This window comes from Lagopus leucura, unplaced genomic scaffold (genome assembly GCF_019238085.1).
Source record: "Lagopus leucura isolate 7727_CA_CO unplaced genomic scaffold, USGS_WTPT01 Super-Scaffold_73, whole genome shotgun sequence".
Taxonomy (NCBI): Eukaryota; Metazoa; Chordata; class Aves; order Galliformes; family Phasianidae; genus Lagopus; species Lagopus leucura.
In genome coordinates, this window is record NW_024962252.1 from 79,111,909 (window position 1) to 79,128,069 (window position 16,161).

The 16,161-nt window shown below is 36.9% G+C and overlaps 1 long non-coding RNA gene across 3 annotated transcripts in view; it reads right to left on the reverse strand.

The window, feature by feature from the left end:
• Positions 1-16,161, reverse strand: part of LOC122191880 — a 104,153-nt gene that overhangs the window by 77,565 nt on the left and 10,427 nt on the right. For all 3 annotated transcript variants that reach the window (XR_006182482.1, XR_006182481.1, XR_006182483.1), the window contains exons 2-3: positions 13,251-13,352; positions 11,916-12,028 (exon numbers count right to left, since the gene is read on the reverse strand). This is a non-coding gene — a long non-coding RNA (uncharacterized LOC122191880). The remainder of the gene's footprint in view (positions 1-11,915; positions 12,029-13,250; positions 13,353-16,161) is intronic.

Genomic DNA, 16,161 nt, shown 5'->3' on the forward strand with positions numbered 1-16,161 from the left:
TGGAATGAAATTCAAAGTGCTGGGACTTTGATTTGGCTCGGCATTTGACAGTGACAGCGAGCAGAGAAAAATTTTATCAGGATTGCTTGCTAGACAGTTATCAAAAATTACTTACTTTAACCAGATAATATTTTGTAGCTATGCATTTTCCCTTCAGACAGACTTCTGTAATTCTGTAACTTCATTATAGTTGCTTCTGTGACACAAGAAACATTTATAAAACAAGCCAGACATTGGCCTAAGCTGATTTTTATTTAAAACGTACATTCAGAATAGTGCGTTGAGATGGTAAACACTTATGCATCTTATTATCCTTTCCACTGGGTCAATTAATGTGGTCATTGGATGCTACTTGCCCTTTAAGCCAATTCTGAGAAAGAGCAGAGCAAAGCCAGACTGCAGTAAAAGACATTCTGCAAGGATGCTGGGCACTTAGGTCATATGTTAGAGCTCCAAAACCTTTCTTAATATACTGCAGATGTTGCTAAGCTTTGACTTTTTTTTTAGCCATGTTTTCATTTACTATTTAGGTGGTCACTGTGTTACAGTGTTGCCAAGAAAGCCTTCAAATCTGCTAACAGTTTAAGAAGGGAATTAATTCTATTAACTCTTACAGAAGTAACAGAAAAGAGTGAAAGGGTCAGAATATTAATTGCAGGCCTTCTGTCCTGAAATTGGAAGTTAAACCAACAGATAAGTCACAGTTCATCTACCTCAGCAAACATTATTTTTATTTGTGAGCTGAAATTGTCACTACTGCTTGACCTACTGAGAAATTTTTGCTGGAAGAAAAGAGCTGATACAATGAGGGTCTTCGGAGCCAGCCTCAAAACACATGTTCCAGAGAGCCTGAAAAAATAGTAGCTTCAAATAAAGGCTCATAAATACTTCATTTCCCTTGTTCCCCAGTCTTTCCAGACTGAGAAAGAAGTCTGCTTACTCTGGCATTTATACAGTCAGCCCTCAGCCTTCAGAACAGTGTTACAGTTTTAAGGAGAGAGACTTGTGCGTTCAGAAGGCACAAAACACTGTGTCAAATGCTCATTCTTGCTCTCAGTGTTAGATGTGTCGCTGGATTTTGCCTCTAACTGCAAGTGCTTCCAAAGTGTCTTAAACTTGAATTTAAGAGAACATCCAGTGTACTTGACACACTGGGGCACTACTGACACACAAGCTGCTACCACTGTTCTTCTGTACAGCCAAGCCAGTCCCCAGAGGCTATGGCTACTGTTGCTGAAATGACATTCGCTTGAGAGGAACTAATTCGAATACAGATAAACTGAGTAAACACTGAAAAGATCATTAGAAAACTAACATCCCCTCAAAAAACTGCTGCAAGTTTATTACTCCTAATCCTGTTAATATGGTAGGCTACTGGGCTTCTTATTCTTCTAAATAATTATGGTAGGCTTTTTACTTTTTTTAATAGGGACAAGAGCAGAAGGGAGATGGACAGACCCACCCCTCTGACCCAGAGGAACACACCACTGTATATGTTCACACTTCACTATTAGAATTATTGAGGGTATCCTTACAGATGTGGATTTGGGGTCTGCTGTACCACAAACTCTGCCTTCGACTCTATCCAATTAAAAGTAGGAACTTTCTATCTAAAAGCCAGCTATGCTGGCTTCCTTTCTTTCTTTCTTTCTTTTTTTTTTTTTTTTTTTTTTTTTTAATAGTGGTTGAAAGATCAGCAAAGAGGGAAGTAATCAAGTCCTGATATTGAAAATAGAAACAAATAGTTCCTGTCATGCCAACAAGAGAGGTCATAAACTTAAATACATCTTGCTTATTTAGTAAGAAACTGAGAATAATTTCTGTATTAACAAAGAAATTAGCTGCAGTCCAAATCAACACATGAATTATTCACATACGAGAGAGAAGGTTTTCTGCCATTTCTAAAACTTAGGTAAGTGTTAATTCAGCGTATAAAACAGTACTGGAAAAGAAAATACCAGGTTTTCTAACTATATTTATCTGCCTTGGTCGTGTAAGTTCACCATAGCACTAGAGGTGAAAGAAATACCAATACAACAGTGTTCTATGTCAAATCTCAAACCTCTAATACAAAAGAGTGCAATTTATCAGATCCAAAGGAAAACACTATCTCACACTGTCCAAAGTACTACTATTCATTACATACCTAAAGGCTACTGATCAATAGACAGCACTATGCTCTTTCGTTCAATAGGTTCAAGCTCAACTGGTTTTCATGGCTTCTTAAATGCTTTTATAACTAACAAGGCATGGTCCACACAGTGCTTTGCCACTGATTTGCAAATAATCTAATAAAACGATAGTAATAAATCACAAGCATCATTAATAAATCACCAACAAGCAAAGCAGCACATTGAAAGCAACATGAAAACACAGATATTCCTCCAAATACTTCACTAGGTGAACAAGCTAAATTCATAGAATCAGTTAAGATCTGCAAGTTCTATTCATAGTAAATATATACATCCAAACTTCTACAGGTTTTCTGTTATAGTTGGCAAACTCTGCTTCTATGTTTCTTCAGGGCAGTTTCATGGAGAAAAATAAAAGAGAGGAAAAGGAAAAAGAAAAAAAAAAAACACAAGGGGAAACAAAACTACTTAAGCAAATACATGTTTGGAGGCAAGAATATAAACCAGTCTGGTGATTCTTATGCTGTTAAAATCACATTTTATACCTATTTACTTTATCATTTTGTACCTCATAAATACCTACAGTAGTCAAAACTGTCAGAGATGTCACTTCAAAAAGCACTGCCTCCAGGAACAAGTTCCTTGAGGTTTTTTCTAGCCACAGTGTGGTTGAGGTTATCACAATGCCTCTTTAAATCTAGAATCTAGTTGGCAAAAATCCATGAAAAGCACATACACTTTCAAATGCAAAATTCAGGATTAATTTATTTACCCTTCAGGTATGGATTTACTGAAAGCTGGGCATTTAGCGTGGTAACAAAATTCCAGAGTTCATAGAAAAAATCCAGCTCCAAGATACATGTCGCGAAAGCAAAGCAGTTGTTTTGACTCTAACATCACTACAAAAAATGCATAAGCTTAACAAGCATTTACTTGAGATAGAATTCTAGAAACACAAATTTGTAGCTGTCACACAAGTTAGCTGGCTGAGGTTAACACTAGACTTCTAAGGTTATCTAAAGCACTTCCTGCTATAGTAAATACAAGGCCCAGTTACTTAATTTGCACCATTTTGAATTAAAAACCAAAAGATTCAAGCAGTGTCCTTTTCTAGTAGTTCCAAAATTTAAAATAGGAGTGTTAAAATTATAAGGGGAACTCTGTCTCTCTGGAATTCCTGTCCTGACCAAAACTTCTTGCAAATGTCACAAATAAGTTTTTTCCCCTCAAGATTTCAGTTCAATATTTTAAAGCTTTTCTTGTTCTGATAAGACAAGCATCTAAAATCTCAAACATGAATGCAAATAAAATTACAATTTAAATCTTTAGGTTCTCTCAACCACTTTTCTAGTGACCGTTGAGCAAACACATGTTCATGTCAGTGGCTTGAGGCAAAATGCATAATTACAGTCAATACTAAAACCACCTCTCCTCCCACAAACCTTAGAAACAAAGTTTGATTCAATACTAACAGCCATAGAGAAAAAATAAATAAGGTAGTGGCTAATACCAAAGTGAATAATGACTTTCCATCTGAAGACCAGAAGAAAATCTCCTGCTGGAAAAATCAGATCACTGCCCACATTAATTCTTCAGTTGTTTTCTCTTTTAGCATTAAAACAAGAAACCAAAAATTTAATCTAATTTTTATAGCTTCTCTCAGTGGAATACAGAATAAAACAAAACCAATGATCTGATTTTTTCTTTGGTAATGTGCAAAAGAATAGGAAAGTATGAAACAAAACCCAAATCCCTCCCTCAAATAAAACGTATTAAAAAATCACCAAAAAAGAAAAGCACTTTAATGTAGGACAGAATTCAGGGCCAGGAGCTGCCTCTGATCCATAAAGCTTTTGTTTTTCTTTTCTAGGTCAGTTTTAAGATCCTTTTGGGGTTTTCTATATACGTGGGCCAATGTCTGTGAGGATGCCAGCAAATATGAAAAGGTCTAAGGAACAAGCCATTGAAAGCCATAACTTCTGAGTTCTTTTCTGCTTGTTTTGGAGCTGTGGTAGGTGTTTCCCATTTTTAGGCTTCACACCTTTGTTATGCTTGGTCACACATTAGAAATATTCCAAATGCTGTGGATGAAGACTTCCTCTTGGCCCAAAGAAGAAAAGGTTTTCACCTCCTATGGATTTCCCCTCTGCAGATCAGGAGACTTCATCCACCCATATAAGGCTCAGTTTTGTGGTTCTGGTGTTGATGCTTCCACTGACTACCAGTGCCTGGAACTCAAGTCTAATTAGCCTTCTTTGAGGAAAAAAAGGACAAAATTGGCAAATGCTTTCTAACTCAATGGATCTTTTAATTTAGACCTATAAAAACCTCTTGCTATTGCCACCTGGAAGTCAAGGATAACTAATGCTTAGCAAAAGAGGTCCATGGCTTAGCCTGACCTCTGGCTGCAGGAGTGACCCCATGGCTCAGCGGAGGACTGTCTGCCCCATCTGCACCAGTGAAAACCACTATGACAGACCCACCGCTTCTCCTCATCACTCCAAGTCAAGAGACAAATCATAATTCATTTCAGGACAAAACATTGTTCACCCACTCACTTTCACTGAAGAGTTTTCAATTCATGTTTTAAAATGGTATTCATTAAAATGGCTTACCAAAAATATTGTGAAGCAGTGACTACACCAAGACTAGACCTCTTCCATGAAAAATATGGGCTTAAAAATAAAAAGAGCCTGTGTTGTGGTGATTGCCTGCATCTGGTAGACTGTTGTCTGGCTTAGATTCACCCACAGCATCACTCCAGAGATAAGACTCCCTACAAAGCCACGGTGTCAAATATTAGGATTCCTTATGCAATTCTGCAGCCATACAAAGCAGCATAACACCTGACAACGCCATCTGGCCATCTATTCTGTAAAATATATACCATAACAAGCGTAACCAATAACAAAAGATACCCTAAGAAGGGTAAACTCCACAAGTGCTGGAAAAGAAGTTCAGAAGCATGGAATGATTTGGAGATGTCAGTACACACACTGGGCCTGCAGTGGCTGATGTGGGCTTTCTCAGTAGGGGTTGACTCTAATATCTCCATTTCACTTTCAAAACACACTTGGTGTTCTAAGTGTTTCCTCTTAGCCCTCACTATGTTCATCTCTTATAGAAGAAAAGGCTAAAAAGCCTAGAAGAACGTTATACATTTTCCAATGCTATAGTTGTAACTGTCATGACTGCCCTGTGTTTAGTTACCTCCAAAATAAGGTAACAACATACAATTAATTAAATAACACCGCCCCTTGTTTCTTTCCTACATTTTCATATTTCCTGTCTTTACATCTTTCCACCTCCTATTTTTGCTTTTTTATTCATTTTATTGTCTCCTCCATTTCTGCCCACAATTATTTTTCCATCTTTTTCCCTTTGCTACTATCTTTTCAATTTCCATAATAGTCTCCTTTTTATCTCTACATCCTTCTACCTGACTACCAGATCTTTCACTAGACTGTCCTCTTTAATTTTCCTTTCTCTTATACCATTTTTTTTTTTGCTGACTTTTTTAAAAGCTCTGTCTCTTTCCCACTTTTCACTTTCTTCTTCCACTGATGTGTTTTACAAAACAGTATTTCGCTCTCAATGTATTCTTTTATTCTGAAGCAGATTAGTTCAAAGCCCTGTTCTGTTTCTGAAAAAAAAAAAAAAAAGCTAGACAAAACTTAATGGAAAGATGAAGAACATAGAGATGAAAAATACTAGGTTATCTTTGAGAAGTTACCTTGTCTAAATTAAAATCTGTTCTTCTTGTATTTCTTGTAATCTTTTGTTTTTGAGTCAGTCAGCAAGATCCCAAACAGGATCCTAAGTAGGATCCTGAAAATATCTTGTAATTCACAGAGATACAACACTAGTGCTTTCTTAGGGGTGTTTCCTATTATTTCAGTCACAACTGAAGACTGAAATCAGAAATATTTGTGGAATATAGTTATCTAGAGTGAAAAATTGTTTAGAACAGTGGTAATTCTTACATATACTTCGGAGAAATTATGAAACTGAGCTATATTTGCAGCTATATTCCTTCCTAAGCACAACAATAAACTGTATTTGTGGCTACAAATATTACAAACTCCAGAATGTAAGAGCAGTTATAGAAATGCATCCTTGATATGCTTTCTTTCTCCCTCCCATTTTGGCGGTCTGTCATTCAGTTCCTTTAATAACATTTCACAGATATTTGCATTCTGAGCAAGGATAGGTAATCATCAAATATTTGATGAGCAGCATTAATTCTTCAAAATGATAAGACATCTGTTTCCTTGATGGATTACAGTTCATCTCAGGTAGCAGAGAAAACAATGCAAAAATCTGCAGTTCCTACAGGATCTTACCCCTACTGGACGCTTCTGAAGTTGTCTCCTTTTGGTAATAGGTATCCTATAGTGTCCTATCACCTTCTTCCCAGCTTAATACCTACAGAATCATAGGACAGGGCCCTATAACAGTCCTTACAAACTATCCATCTTTAACTCTCTTCCTGTCAACAGGAACACCTCCCACTAGATCAGATTAACCAAATCCCAATCCAACCTGGCCCCGAACACTGCCAAAGATTGTGCACCCTATACTGCCTTGCAGCATCTCATCTGAGTTTCACTGACATAGCATGTTACAAGTAACCAAGGAAATTCAATAGCTGTAAAATGCCACACAAAGCAGAGACCACCAAGGGCCGTTTTGTCTGGTGTAGTGGAGCTGGCTTGTAAAATCACAGCCATTTCCCAAAACAGCTGTTAAACCCACAGACAGCAAATTCTGCTCTACTTTATGTTTCCTTCCTTAGTGGGTGCTGAGCTGCTGCCTGTGCTTGGCATGAAAAGGGCTTCTCCCTCCCCCTGTTTGTTTAAAGCCCACGAAAACCAAACCTCATGCAGATGCACACATCAGGGTGGGGAAAGAATACAGACCAACCTGCTGGGTCCCTGCTCCTGACTGGTGTCCATGTGTTTGGCACCTCACACTTACAATTGGTCTTGGGCAGCAGTATTCCCAGCCAAGCCAAGGTCCTTCAAAGTCACAGAGAGGATCCATTTGGAGACAAGAATTTTTCCAATGTGTTCACTCTTAGAGAAATTGTGATTGGTCACAAGTGCAAGCAATAATGAAATAACTTCAGGATTTATTCATCTCCTACTAAAGTCCTAGTTTTGATGTTAACTTGACTGAGTCAAAAATATAACAGTAGTATGAAAATATGTAGTAATTTGAATTCTTTCCTTATTTCCCACCTCCCCACAACAAGCATGTAATTTTAGTACTTACATACAACTTTAAATGCAGTGATCCTAAGAACCACCCTGGCAAAGGTTGTGACACAATTAATTTGAGGTACTTACTGACACTGGATGATGCAGAGATCAAAGAGGATTCTGAGGAGGATTAGACAATATGGAGTTGATAGATTTTTTTATAGTTATTACATATACTGGTCAAGATGAGTCTATTTCAGAAACTTTCTCAACTGCTGTCAGGATCTGGAAGGAAGCTTGGGAGGGAACATAGAGTATGTTCTCTGGTGAAGTATCATTCGACATCAGCAAAAGGATATGGGGCCAGATGGACTGTTGCTCAGACATAGCTCTGATTCTAGGGAGAAGAAATCAATTAGCCTTTTGTTTGTTTATCATCTTCCTCTATTCACTGCCATTTTAGATTGCACTCTCTTCTTGCTCTGGGTGTGGGAAAGGTTTTATTATCAGCAAGGGGTTATCAGTTCTCTATCAGTTAGCTATCAAAGGGTATCGCTCAAGGGGCAGAACCTTTGATGGAGGTAACAGGGCTTTACCAGCAGATTATGTAAGATAACAGTGATATATGCAAGGTTAAGCCCAAAGAGTTTTTTCAGAAGCAGATAGTGAGTTTAATTTAAAAATTCCTGCATGTTTTTCCTCCTAAATACAGGGAAATAAAGTTATATGACACTACTGAATTTAAATTCCCAATACTGAAAGGAATGAAAGTTTTTGCAGAAGCTATTAAAAGTTTATGTTGTCATTATATGTCTATCATTATACCTGCTGATACTACATGATTGGTTTGTTAATATAACTAGCTCACCAGGAGCATTCACATTAATTTTCACTTTTTACTATGTAACGTTAGTGCTATTTATTAGCCAGCCAGACCATTTTTAGTAGTGTTATAGGAATAGAGTGTGTATTACACAGCAGAACTGGGCTGCACCTGCAGCTGACCATTTCTATATTTATGGCTGTCTGACATCTGTAATGAATGGCAAATGGAAAATATTTGTTTTTTCTTTGGCTTGGGTTTTTTTTTTTTTTTTTTTTTTCCCATGTTTTAAAAATAAAAGTGAAGTGAAATACTTGGCATTAATTAGAGGTTTAAAATATCTGCCAGTCTCTTGCCAAGATGCCCTGAAGGATCAGATCCATAGGGCAGTGCTCAGGAAAGAACTAGTTAGCCAACCTCAACTTTCACTGGAAAACTTGACTGGAAGAGCCCATATTACATTACAATTTAATTTGTAATCATATCCAGCCCCTTCAAGTCTCAGGAACTACAGTCTTTCATTGTATAATTTTAAGATGAGGAATTTACCATGTATTCTTAACAGATGGTTGGATTTTGCAAACTTTACAGCAATCTCCTAGACTTCAAAGTCAAATGAAACATCTTCATGCAGTAATGTTTATCACACAGTTGTCGCTGAATAATAATCAACATGTAGAACCTATTTTTTCTCCTCCCTTACTCCCACCAATTATGCAAACGTTTCAGTCAGAATACAAAGAAATCCACTGAAATGCAATAGAAATTCAGGCTGAAACTATTCCAAAGCAGTCTGTTGTGTGAAATTCTTATCACATGGAGATCTGCTTTTCAGTTTAAATGTAGTATTTATGTAACTAATAGCTAATAAACCCGACTGAAAAGATACCATGATAAAGAGCAGGATTTCAACAAAATAAGATCAGATTGCTCACTCTGCATACTCGCAGATAAATACATATTGAGATAGACTCTTTGGAGCATGTAGCAATCAGAGCCAAATCGAAGTCATTTGAAACAAAGCTGGAGACATGGACAGTAGTCTGGTAACAATGAAACTGTCACTCAGGCCATGGTCTCTTTTTGACTTAGGATAAATATTTTTATTTTATATTGAAGCATACTAGATCAGGGATAAACAGAATTTTGCCTGTATTTTAAGGAAAAACTATGCTAAATCAATTTGTTTTTTTTTTTTTTTTTCCTTATAGTCAGATTTCTCAAATAAATCAAAATTTAATCTGTTGGCTCTTACCTGATTGATGAAATAGGGAAAATTGACTGTGAAAAAAAAGCCATAATGACCATAGCTTTCATGAGGAGAAACGTGATGGCTTGGTGTTACTGTTGTTTCATAAATAACTCTGTTCTTTGCATGACACTACCTTTGTAAGCCTCAGAAAAACATACTTCAGGGAGGCTGGATGGAAGTTTCTTCATGCTGCTAGAAAGAACCCAAAACACTTGAACTGAATGGAATTTCACATCAGTTCTGCAATATCTGCTACTAAAATGAATGTTCCAAACCTCAGTGTTTGGTTTAAAATTACCAAGAAATATTCTTCCCAGGGGCAAAACTAGGGGGATTTCCTATTCCCACATTCTTCTGCTATTCATCAAAGAGCTTTGTAACCTACTGACAGGGCATATATCACCCTCTATATAGCTGCCAATACCACAGAGATTGCAGGTTAATGTCACCATCAGAGTTTTTCAATCACACTGTGATTCAGAAATAAGTGAAATGATAAGGAGCAGAAGTCAAACTACAAGTCCATATTAACTGCCTTTCAAAGTTAGGAAATCTTGTGTTTATCCTTGTGTTCTTCATTGTAATAAAAGATATTGACTGACAAAGCCTTGGCTGGATTTTAACTTCATAACCTGCATTTTTACTTACTGTTGTAGTTTGTACCTTCATCTGAGAGATTTTATTGTCATTTTAATACATGAGAAAAGTATCACTTTCCATCAGCTTCCTTTTTGTAACTTCACATAAATGTTTCCCTGTGGTGTGTCTGCAGCATGGTATGAGTATTTGATAGACAAGGTAGTACCAAAGCTAATCATAATTTAATGAATGGAAATTTTGCCTTTAGCTCATCCTGATGGTGTTGATAGTAGGGGTGGTTCTTTTTTACCTTTTTGTTGTTGTTGAGGATATCCTTGTGGGTGCAATTAAACTGGTGCCAAATTACCTGAAATAATTTGTGGTTATTAAACAAACCACTCTATGATGTGGAAAGTGCATTGTTCACTGGCATTCCATAGGCTAGCATTTATTTTTATTTTTATTTTTTTTCAGGAGAAAATGTAGTAACTAATTTCTAAAAAAAATGCTTTGTGTATGCTTTCTCTTGGGTGGTGGAAGAAAAGACTAAGCTATATCACAAAACTGCACATATGATCTACAGCTGGCAAGTCACATTACAATTAAACAAAAATGACCTCATGACTTACAAAAGCTGTTTAAAGAGACATCACTTGCAATGCTAACCATAGCAGTTGATGAAAAAGACAATATGCAAGCCATCATCCTGTTTCCCTTGCACTGAATGATTTAGGAGTGCTGTGTAGTCAAAGTCATCACTGGCATTTGTTTGCGTGTGTGTGTGTGTTTATGTAATGGTTTTTGTTTCTTTTAAAAATTGTAGAGTTGAACTAATAAACTACATTATCTTCTACCATAAACTTACTTTTCTTGTTCTTTCAGTGCATAACGATTCCATGTCCGTATTCATAAGCTTTCTCCACCAGCTATACATGACGTTTGCTTATGGTTCCTACCGTTTGGTCTTTTGATTATTTAGCTATCAAATTTGTTATTCCCAAGGGTTTTACCATTTCCACTGTATTCACTGAGGAACTCTACACTCATTAATTAATATTAGTTAGGGGAAACTGAGGCATGTACACTTTGGCCAATCATCTATATTTCAGAACTAAAGTATTGGTCTTAGCCATATGTAGCTCAACAAGCATCAATAGCACGAAGCTAGCATAAAACTGACATAAATGAGAAAACTGACATAAATGAGAAAAGAACTAAAAGCATGTGTTATTCTGTGGTAACTCTGGGGCAACTCCATTAGCACCAGTTGTCTGAATTGGGTTTATTCTAGCACAGAGGACAATTTTAGAAGTGTCCCACACTATCTTATTTGACTGTTTGATAAAAGTAACTGAAAAATCCCAGCTAGTCTGACATTCTTTTGACATTTCCCATAGGAAGTGCTTATTTTCACAGTCGATACCTTTCCTAGATAGTTGTCGATCTGTTTGGCCAAACAACATTTACCCAGTCAGCAAATTAAGATGTAAAAGAAGCATATGGGGATATCTCCAGGTACTTTCTTACCACAAACAATGTACAATGCTTAATTTCCTACCAGGAAGTTATAGCATCTACTGAGATTTCAAAACATGATTAGTTTCAGAGGCTTGTGTTTTTAAAAACCTGTAATTCAAAATAAAATTATAAACGCTGCAATCTCTCTATGCCTGAAATCTGGAGAAACCTGGTTACTGCCGCCTCTTTGGGGAAAGAATGGGACCCTTTAGATTTTTACTGATAAGGTATGAATAACATTCTCATAAAGCTCAAAGATTGCCCAGATATACACATTTAAAATAATTATGGTAATTAAATAGAGTTGCAAGCAGCTATAGCTCCAGGCAACACCAGTTAAATGTAAAGAGAAAACATCTTCTGCATATGTTTGTGATTTATGTAATTACATGCTTCTACAAGCTACTCACCATTTATTGGCAAACAGCCATCTCTTCTTTCATTACAATTTAGCCACAGTAACATACTTCATCTGTTTGAAAAGCTCCAGTTAATAATGCCACCGAGGATGCATACAACAACACTGTAAAGTGAATGTGAAAAAATTAGATGTCATTTGGTTGCATGTTAAAAATAGCCTTTGTTGGCATGTTATTGAGGTAAATCATGAATGACTCCATTTTAGACAACTAAATTACACCTTGTGTCAGTGAGAAATGAATAAAACCCAAGGTGTGTTTCATGTATGAGATTATGCGTTTGGTCTTGAGAACTACCATTTTTCTAAATGTAGTAATTTTTGAAAATTAATTTGTACTGAGCCATTCTGGGGCAAGTCCTTACCAAATCCAGTAGAAAGATAGCAAATTAAAATGTTACCTGAACGAAAATAGATTTAAAACTCAAGGGCTCTCCCAGGGCACAGGCTCCTCTCCAACAGACAAATGATTTCCCTAATATTTCTGAGATCAAGCCTCTGTAGCTAGACACTATAATCTTTAGTCAAAATCCAATTATATTTTTCAAGGAGATAAAAAGAAAAATGAAAATAATGTTAATATCTATATGTGCTTCATATTTTATCAGATTTTCTTACTATTCCCAATTAAGCCTGAGTTCACGAGATTACTGCTGTGGAAGTTTTTCTTCGGAATAAAAGGCACCAGGCATTTGTTCCTTTATATATTATATTCTCCTAGCTATACTAGTTTCATCACAAACAACTGATTTTAAAGTTTTTTGTAGAGTCTAGTTTGTTTGCATGAAAGGGCTCTGCTAGCTTCAAGACACTATTTCAGTACAACAGTGGGAATGCAAATGAAGAAAAATATATATAGTCACCAGATAGAGACAATATGCTTGTAAATTTGTTGTGCCTGTAAAATTACATTTATTTCTTAATAAATCTGGTATTTTGCTTATGCAGTAGTTTTTTGCATTTAGATGCGCAATTATATATTGAACTACTTAGCATTTGTCGGAGTTGCTATTATGGAAAATATTTGAAAGTATATATATGTTCAACTGTTCATGGATTAGTATCTAAGTACATAGTTGAAGTATACATGAAATACATGTACATATACATGAAATTTACTGTTTGCATACTCTACTCGAAAGCGCAATGTCTGAGAGTTGAAAACACAGTTCTGCCGTGCCAAAATACTCAATGAGCATATCATGAATATTTAGACATTTCCATCATCCCAATCATCCCAATACCAATACGTTCTTATTTGCAATGTACTTGCTGACTCTTCACTGCATCAGACATTAAAAAAAAAATTGTGGTCTGAAATCCTTACCAGTCTCTGACCCTTCCCCACTGCTGGAAGCGAGAAAGCTTAGCACACAGGGCACTGAAAGACAAGGATCTCTGCCTCTCCTTGAAAGACAATGATCTGGACCTACAAAAACAAGACAAAACAAAACAAAACAGTTCTGTTCTCATTACTAAATTCTACAATAGCTCTATAGACTTGATCTGCCTCTTCTGCTCATCCTATAGTTATTCTTTTAGAAAGCATAGCAACTTCTACTGATAATATGAAAATTTCCCCACAAAATCATCAATACTCTTCAGTTTAAAGTATTTACCCAAGAAAGAGAAGAGCCAAATCCTTGTTTCAAATCACCTTGGACTTTAGATTTGCATCTAAATCTTCGATATCCTGGTACCAAGAGTATCCAGTCAAAATTTGCATATTAACATGGGGAAAACCTAACCAAAACCCTTTAGTTAAAGTAATTTCTTAATAGTTGTTCTTCTTTCTATAACTTGTAAATATTTTCCAAAACATAGACTGAGTTGGAAAACATCCAGTCCAAAGGTGATGCTGATTTCTTTATTTCAGCCTAAAGATGGACACACTGCAGCCCAGACAGGATTTGATTAAGGAAGATTCTGGAAGCAGTGTGAAGGCAGCAGTGCAGGAACGTGCCACAGCTCACAGGCCCCCTATCTGTGAGCATAGTAGTCACTTTTATACTCACGACAATGCTCTATGCTGAGCTTAGACAGTCAGACCAGAAACAAGTTAGACTATATTGTTCTGCACATCTTAGATCAAAATTACATGCCATAAGCATCATCACCTAAAACTAAAGCACTGGGTAGCACAACTTACTTCTTCCTGTGTGCTTTTACAGCACAATATGGCTTTAGTCAGTGATTGAGCTCACAAACACCGATACAATAAAAGTTACCAGAAGTCACAACAAATTTAATTGGAGTCAAATCTATAACACGTGCTTGGAATATTTGTACTCCTAATCTGATAGCTGGCAGAACATGATCTGTTACTTAAGATTTCCTGGTGCTGTAAGGGCTCAGATGTACCACAGTAACAGCTCTTCCTGTGGCACTACAGGACACTGCAAGGATGGGGATCCTTACGTGGAGGCCATGGCAACACAACACAGCACAGTCAGATAATGTCTGAAGGTCACAACCTTAGAACCTATGGAAAAAAGAACAACTGCAAATGCAACTTTCTAATATACTGCTACAATTAGAAAGGTAATAAGATTTAGATGCTGCACTCTCCTAAACCCTTATCAAAACTGGAATAAAGAAGAATAAGGTTTCATGACTTCTTTCTCTGATCTATGATTCTATGATCTTTCTCTAAATCTGTTAGAGAAGAGAAAGTGATGAATAAGAGCGAAATTATGACAGATCAAAGCCTCCATGAATATCCTAAGCAGTTCCTAACAAATGCAGCCATCTCTATTTCCAATCCGAGGGGAAGTTTCTATGTAAGGAGCCTGGAAAGTGAAGGAACATTCAATGTCTTTCAGCTGGCTTCCAAATTGTATTGGCAACAGAGACTCTCAGGGCCATATCTCACAGGCCCTAAGTGATCTATTGTTAGAGACCATTCATGGGTGGATTTTGAGACCAGGACACAATGAAGTTCTGGTAGCCTTGAGGGCACATTGCCATGGTTTTGTCTCTGTTGTGGCAAAAGAAAGGCAGTTACATTAATTTTCCTTTTCTATTTGGCTTTGGTCTGCTATGACATTTTACTAAATCTCTGGGGATTGGAGTAATCAGGAACTTCTGGTAAATTAAGAAAGTAGATAAATAGAGACTTTTTAAAAGGCATTTCCCCATCATTCTTTCAAAAGGAAAGCAGGTGTTTGGCTCAAAGGGACTTGTTCTCTTGACAGTGCAGTGAGTGAGTAAAACTGCACTGTCCCCTAAAGCAAAGATAAATAACTTCAGAAAACATGAGAACTGAGCCCTTGGTTAGGAGGTGAATTGGGTGTCCACCCTCTTGAACTAATTTATAACACTGAAGATGTCAAATGACATGCTGAATGAAGAAATGATTTGTGACTTAGAAGAGATTAGCAGAGATCCCAGAGGCTTGGCCAAAGGCAACTCTATCTTGATAGAAGTGATCGACTGCCAAAATAAAGACTGCTATTAAGATTCTCATCTGGGAAAAGTGGGAGAGCTGCATTTTCCAACTGTGCTCTCAATTATCCATGCACTTTGCCAGATTGTGCAGCCAGGATGAAAGAGTGCCAAGCTTAGCTATCCACTGCGTGCCCTTTGGAAGGGCACAGGAAACTTAAGGAAAGGTTTCAGTACTTAAGTACATCAAAAACAAAATAGCATTGGCAGACTGACTTTAGAGTATGCAGCAAACAGGCATCTAGTTTTAGGCACTCAGCATGATGTGAAATCTTACAATAGACATTGTTTAAAACTTGTAGTAATGTGCCTACTTATCCGCAAAGCTTCCTCACCTTATTCTTCTAAGAATAATTCTGATTTGTATCATTGGAGCTTGTAATTCTCGTGGGAGAGGCACCAATGTCACAGTCAGTTTATACAACTCAAAACAGCCATGACAGACTACACATTCCTGTTTAAACTGGTATTATCAATCACTGAACACACAACTAATTCCTGAGTGAGTTTGTCACCTTTGGGGCCAACTCCTCGGAGCACACAAATATGCAGCTACACTGCTCTATGTTAGCAGTGGATCAGCCTGTTGGGTCAAGGCTTTTGGATGTTTTGCATCAGCCACATGTTCTCCTGCAATTAGAACAGCAAAGAGACATTGCAACAGAGTGTAGAAAGACATCCTGCAATTTAGGTTTCAAGGTGTGGAGAAAAGATGTCAGCAGTGATACCACATTGCCAGCTGTGTGATGTGGAGATTCTCTATCTATGGCAAAAAAAAAAAAAAAAAAAAAAAA